The sequence below is a fragment of the Calidris pugnax genome, unplaced genomic scaffold (assembly GCF_001431845.1).
Source record: "Calidris pugnax isolate Ruff unplaced genomic scaffold, ASM143184v1 scaffold127, whole genome shotgun sequence".
Taxonomy (NCBI): domain Eukaryota; kingdom Metazoa; phylum Chordata; class Aves; order Charadriiformes; family Scolopacidae; genus Calidris; species Calidris pugnax.
Genome location: NW_015090883.1, coordinates 1,702,058 through 1,708,057, shown reverse-complemented (window position 1 = coordinate 1,708,057; position 6,000 = coordinate 1,702,058). Strand labels below are relative to the sequence as shown.

At 40.1% G+C, this 6,000-nt stretch overlaps 2 protein-coding genes across 3 annotated transcripts in view; one reads left to right on the top strand and one right to left on the bottom strand.

Moving 5' to 3' along the window:
• The window catches only part of RPS6KA5 (ribosomal protein S6 kinase, 90kDa, polypeptide 5), an 82,469-nt gene that overhangs the window by 70,434 nt on the left and 6,035 nt on the right, over positions 1-6,000 (bottom strand). The gene's annotated exons all lie outside the window — the stretch shown is intronic.
• LOC106890933 (chromosome unknown open reading frame, human C14orf159) overlaps positions 46-6,000 on the top strand; it is a 46,497-nt gene continuing 40,542 nt past the window's right edge. Inside the window, exon 1 of one of the 2 annotated variants that reach the window (XM_014947066.1) lies at positions 46-115. The gene's annotated coding sequence lies outside the window, so the exon portion shown is untranslated. Of the gene's footprint in view, positions 116-3,747; positions 3,887-6,000 lie in introns of those variants that run through there. The other variant, XM_014947065.1, reaches the window with a different exon arrangement.

Here is a 6,000-nt window from a genome sequence, read left to right as displayed (position 1 = left end):
GGACTAAGGGGGGGGGGTGTGTCTGGCCGCAGGGCAGCGAGCGGAGCCGTCGCCTTGGGAGGTTGCGGAGGCGGGATTTAGGGGAAGATCAAACTACTTTTGCGGTGGCTGGAAGGTAACAGAGCAAAGAGGATCCAGGCTGGATATGCCGGCCTGTTCGGGGGGTGCCCGGCCTCGGTGTGTGGTGAGGGGGCGGTGGGGGGAGGCGCCGGGCAGAGGTACCCAGTTCCTATGGCACCGCTCGGGGCTTTGCCATGGCATTTCCATTTGGCCCCACGACGTGCCTGGGACACACCGGCCTGACAGCGAAGTTTGGTTTCTTTTTTAAGGAAGATGTGTGTTTTGAATCACATTAGACCTATTCGTCTCACTTAAGCCTCTCAGTCTGTTGTGTTTCAGAAGCAATCTGATACATCTGAATTAGTCAACATTGAGACAGGTCGCACAAATCACTTTTCTCCCCATTTTTTAGCAGTTGCTGGCTTGTTGCTTTTGAATGCGGTTGCTTCCTGTCCTTTGACACTGTACAAGATGCTGGTTTGCCATGCCATGTCAGATACAAATAAAATCATAGAATCTTGGAATAATAAGCATTGGAAGGGATCTTAAAGATCACCCAGTTCCAACCCCCCTGCCACAGAGAGGGACACCTCCCACCAGACCAGGTTGCTCAAAGCCCCATCCAGCCTGGCCTTGAACCCCTCCAGGGATGCGGCATCCACATGTTCCCTGGGCAACCTGTTCCAGTGTCTCACCACCCTCACACTAAAGAATTTCTTCCTAATATCTCATCTAAATCTCTCAGTTTGAAGCCATTACCCCTCATCCTATCACTACACCTTCTAATAAAGAGTCCCTCCCCATCTCTCCTGTAGGCCCCCTTTAGATACTCGAAAGCGGCTGTAAGGTCTCCCTGGAGCCTTTTCTTCTCCAGGCTGAACAACCCCAACTCTCTCAGCCTGTCCTTGTAGCAGAATTGCTCCATCCCTCTGATCATCTTCATGATCTCCTCTGGACTCATTCCAACAGGTCCATGTCCTCCTTATGTTGAGGGCCCCAGAGCTGGATGCAGTGCTCCAGATGGGGTCTTCTGTTAACATCTTCTGTTAATCCTTCATTTACATTCCAGTGCTCTATATTTGTGTGTGTATGTTTTTCTACACATAAATACAAAAAAAAAAATGCATTTACATACATACATACACACACTTCTATGAGAGATTGAGTTGAGCTATTTAAAGTTGGTAAGAGCTTTCTACTATAGAATTGTTTAAATATCAAACCTCAGGCTTTTGGGATTGGCTTTCTTCCCAGAAATTAAAAATACTATTTAAGGGTTTCATAGTATTCCTGGTAAAACTTTGGAAAGTGTTTAACACAAAGCACTGCAGGTCTTCTGTTGAGGTATCTCCTTGTAGCATATGGTACACACGTAACTTCACTGAAAACGTCCATCCAGTTACTGCCATTTCAACAGGATTATGTCAAGACTATAAATATAGAAAGTCTGATCACAAAGATGTTTTCAAACTGAAAAATAATTGTTTCACTAACTTTTGACACTTGATTTTAGAAGCCTTTTGATTGCAGAGAGAGTAAATGTTACAGCAGCATAATATTAAATTCCAAAAGGGAAAATAATGAAAATACAAAATAAACTGATAAAGTTCATGGTTAAATTAAATTCTTGCATCTTTGTAACTAACGTCTCCTTTGTACAACTAGTGGGGAGTGTCAGTTTTACTTCTTCTTTACAAGGAGTGACAACCCCTTCTGATTATTCTGTCCCAGATGTTTCATTTTAAAGAGGTTAGTGCTATATTTCATGTGGTGGCTCTACTGGCCTGCACTTGGGACTAACTGTCCCTGGCAGCTGCAGAAGGGAGAAACTGCAATCTGACTCCAGGCTGTTCCTTACCCGTGCTGGGTGTAATCCTGTGGTTGCTAATAGTCTCGGTTTCACATCTTCATAGCTTGACAGACTTTATCTGCTTATTTCCCTCAGCCTGAAACTTGCTGTTTTCTTCTTTTCAATTTCAGCTAAAACAGCTATGAAGAATGAGGCAATAACCCTAAAACATTGAACCAAGGTTAATGATCCTTTGTGGTAGCTGCCCACTATGCATAGAGTAAGACAGAGTGATTACCCTGTATATTTAGGTTGAAGTTGTGACTGGGCTTGGCAGGTACTATGGCATGAACTGAAAGTTCATTGTTATGACTGATTTGCTTGCACCTTGGAAGTAGCAATTAAGCAACATAGTCATTCCTTTTTAAAAATGGAGATTTTTCACGTAACAATCTCTGCAGTGTTAAAATATGTTTGCAGTGGGATTCTTGTGTCATACCCAGGGACAGCAGAGCAGCCCTACTGAATGCTTGGAAAGAATCCCACCTTTTGATAGACAAAAGAGCTATACTTACACTGAAACCCTAAACCTCCTGTCAGTAGTCAGTGAGTACATGACTATGCTCAAGTTTTCATTTCAACTGAACTTTTGGGAGCAGTGGAGGATTAAACTCGGTCGTTCGCTTGATTTAAGAGTGGACCTACCTTCAGTGGAATGGTCTAGGCATAGCAGGCTGGTTTTGTTACCTCCATCACTTTTGTCTTTGAAACAGCACCACATGGCTTTGTGGTTGGTTGTAAAAGGATACAGTTTTGTCAGCCTTAAGGGTAGACAGGATTTACAGGTGGGTGGAAACATACAGGCTGCTTCTGTATCAGGAAATAAAGCAGATTAGGCCTCATTCTCTATGTAGCATAGCATGGCATGGCTTGAATGCAGACAGCTAAATTCTTTCCCCTTCAAACCAGGGTGGCTTTTTCCATCCTGCCTGCTGGATTTACACAGATTGCAAACTGTTGCTGAGCCCTGCTAGCCCCCCACTTGTACGAGGACATTGTCTGGGAGAGCACTAGTCGGGGGCCCAGCCATTCCTGAGAGCATGCCAGCAGTCAGAAATCTGGACAATCACGTGCCAGCGCTCAGAATCTGCCTTTGTCCCATTTAAATCACCAGCACAGACAGTCCCAGAGTCAGATGAGGGAGGAAATTTGGCTTGAGCCTGCAGCCAAAGCAGGCATGTTGGAAGTACAGAATCACCGGTGGGCTCCAGGCCCCTCGGGAGTAGAGAATGGTCTGTAGGAGATTCCTTTACAGTTTGGAGAAGTAAAGCCACCCTTGCTAGGTAAACTGCACTTTTAAAAGTGCAGCTCTGAGTGCGATTTAACTTGACTGAAAATGCTATTTGCATTTTAAATACTCATTTATGAGTGTGTGCTATGAGACTGAACCAAAAAAAAACCTATTTGGCATGATTATGCATTCAATAAATTAGCTCTCCAGTGTCAGAAGGGAAAAATTTATGTAAAACCGATTAAAAACTATAGGGTAATGCAGAGCCACTCTCCCTCCATACTGTAAATGTTGTTTTTTTTTTAAAAAAAGCATTTTTATATTCATGTGTACGGTAAGGGCAACCTGGCAGGTCAATCAACCAACAGTTCAGTGTTTGGACTGAGCGTGTGCTGCGAGTTTGGGAACATGGAGTAACACAGTTCTAAAGATAGATGTCCCTTCTCTACCCCACAACACAACTGCTCAAAAATATGTGTATTTAACTTGCCATTGCTAATTGTGAAGAGAGGGAGGGACAAAGTTTGTGGGAAATACCCACATGGAAAGATATTATTGAACTTCATTTAAGAAAAAGTGTCACAACATTTCCCTTTTGTTTCTAAAGGAGGGGATGTGCCAGGCTGGTTTGAGGTGAAATCGAAATGCTCAGTGTACAGACTTCAGGGAGGAAATGAGAGACAGAAAGAAGAAAAGGAGTGCTGTAGCTGCACACTTCCAGGGTGTCACTGCTTTACAGTTTCGAGGTACTTCATTTACTTTCTTTCTGAAGGGGAGCTACATATGAAAAACATAGTTTCTGTGGAGCTAAAGTTGGAGGTGTCTGCTGCTTTCTTACGGTCATCGAATTGATACAGAAATAGGTGTTATTTTCAAAGCACAAATGTTGGAAAGCCAGATGATAGAAAATGTTCCCCTTAATTACTCCACACAGAACATTTGCACAGCAAGGGAAAAAGAAGATTAAATTTTGGAAACCAAGAAATGAATTTAGGGAAGGACTCCCCGTGAAAGACAGTCATGACATGAAACAGCTTTTGTGTGAGATTTATTGCAGTATTGTTTCTAGTTTCTAGTTTACATCTATTCTCTGTGATTTTTTTTTAAAATACGCAATTTAACATTTTTGTGCTTGATAACTGTCAGAAAAGTAGATTAGGTAGGTAAATTTGCTGTTTAAAAAAATTTTTCTATGAATCTGCTCTGGCCAACAGTTTTATGTCTCTAAAACCACTTAAAGTCTTACCATGAAAGGAGAAGTTATGCTAAGCATCCAAGCCTAATAATTCTCTTAACGGAAGTGGTACAACTCTGTCAGGAAATGGATCATTTCTTGAAAGTCTGCAAATAAGTGAAGATGTGTTACAGATTCTAGGGTTACATTTTTGATTAAATTTAGGTCCTGTTTCGGTTAGTGTTCATTTCTTCACTGAAAGTTTATTTATTTTTTCTTCAGTTACAGTACAGTTAGTTGCAACTACTATTCCCAGCAACACTTTCAAAAGTTTATTTGTTAAAAATCTACATGGCTATGAAAAAGAAACAATATTTGTTATATTACTCAGTTTCTGATGAGGAAAACAAAAATGAATGAATGCTGTCCAGAGGGGAAATGGAGAAGTACTATATATTACAACAGAAATATTATTTCAATTTCTGATCTGCTAAAATGCTTAAGCTAGGCAGAGATGGAATTTCTAGTTGATACAAAGAATTGACTTTTGGATCCTAATCCTCACTCACTCATAATAATTTAAAATTATTTTCAAATTTGTTGGAAGACACACAGAGGGCTGTTCTCCATAATGGTATCATTAAACCTCTGAGTAATACTGACTGCAGTGTAATTAAACACAAAATCCTTTTCAGAAGACTCACATTTGAATTCTCACTATTTTGAAAATTGGCTGTAACCTCTGGAGAAAGGGACTTTAGAAAGGAGAAACCAGTCAAGATGATCTGAAAGCTAGAGATGAGGAAATTGACACTTCTAACTTAGCATGGACACCATGAGTACATCCTGATCATTGCAGAAGCCATGCATCTGCTTTCCACCCCCAAAGAAGGAATCAAAAACATGAGAAAAAGCGTTATTAAATGGCAGAGCTTAAATGTTTGCATTGTAGTTCTTAAAGAGAGCCTACTGCAAAGGAGGTAAGCGAAAATAAGTGCCACATAAAATGAAGGGGGAAAGGGAGTTTTTGAAAAGCATAAATAACAACTAATAATTTCATTTCCACAACCTACTGATGTATTTAAAGATCCTGCATCTGTTAAATTACCATAGAGCAAAAAAGAGATTTAATGAAGTGAGCAATGTTGCAGAGATTCCTTTTTTCCTTTTCCCTTTACCTTGACAAAAGTTGTATGGTTATTGATTTTGAACCTACTCTTTAAAAAGATAAGATGCTCCCATGAATTAAAATAGTAGAAAAGAAAATCCTGAAACAGATTTTAAGAGAAGTATATTCCAGACTCAGGTGGTGTATCTCCTGGAATTTGGACAGAACTGGGAGCTCCTCAGGAAAAATATGGAAACTCCCATTAGTTTCAAGTACTATACCAGGTGATGGGAAGGCACCTCTTAGCATAGTATAATATAATATTATATAATGTAATACAACATGATTTAGTATAAGCAGCATTACAACTAAAAGAAAAAAATTAAAGGACCAGGAAGATGTTCTGAGGAAAGATTTGAAAGATTACCCTTAGTTTTAAAGAACAAAATTAAAATTGATTGTAAACGCAGTAGACAAACATGATTCCATGAACACAAACCAGATATGCTACTGTGAAAAACTGGGTAGTAGAATTAGTATCTAAAATAATAAATAACAAATTTTCAATATGTCTAAAA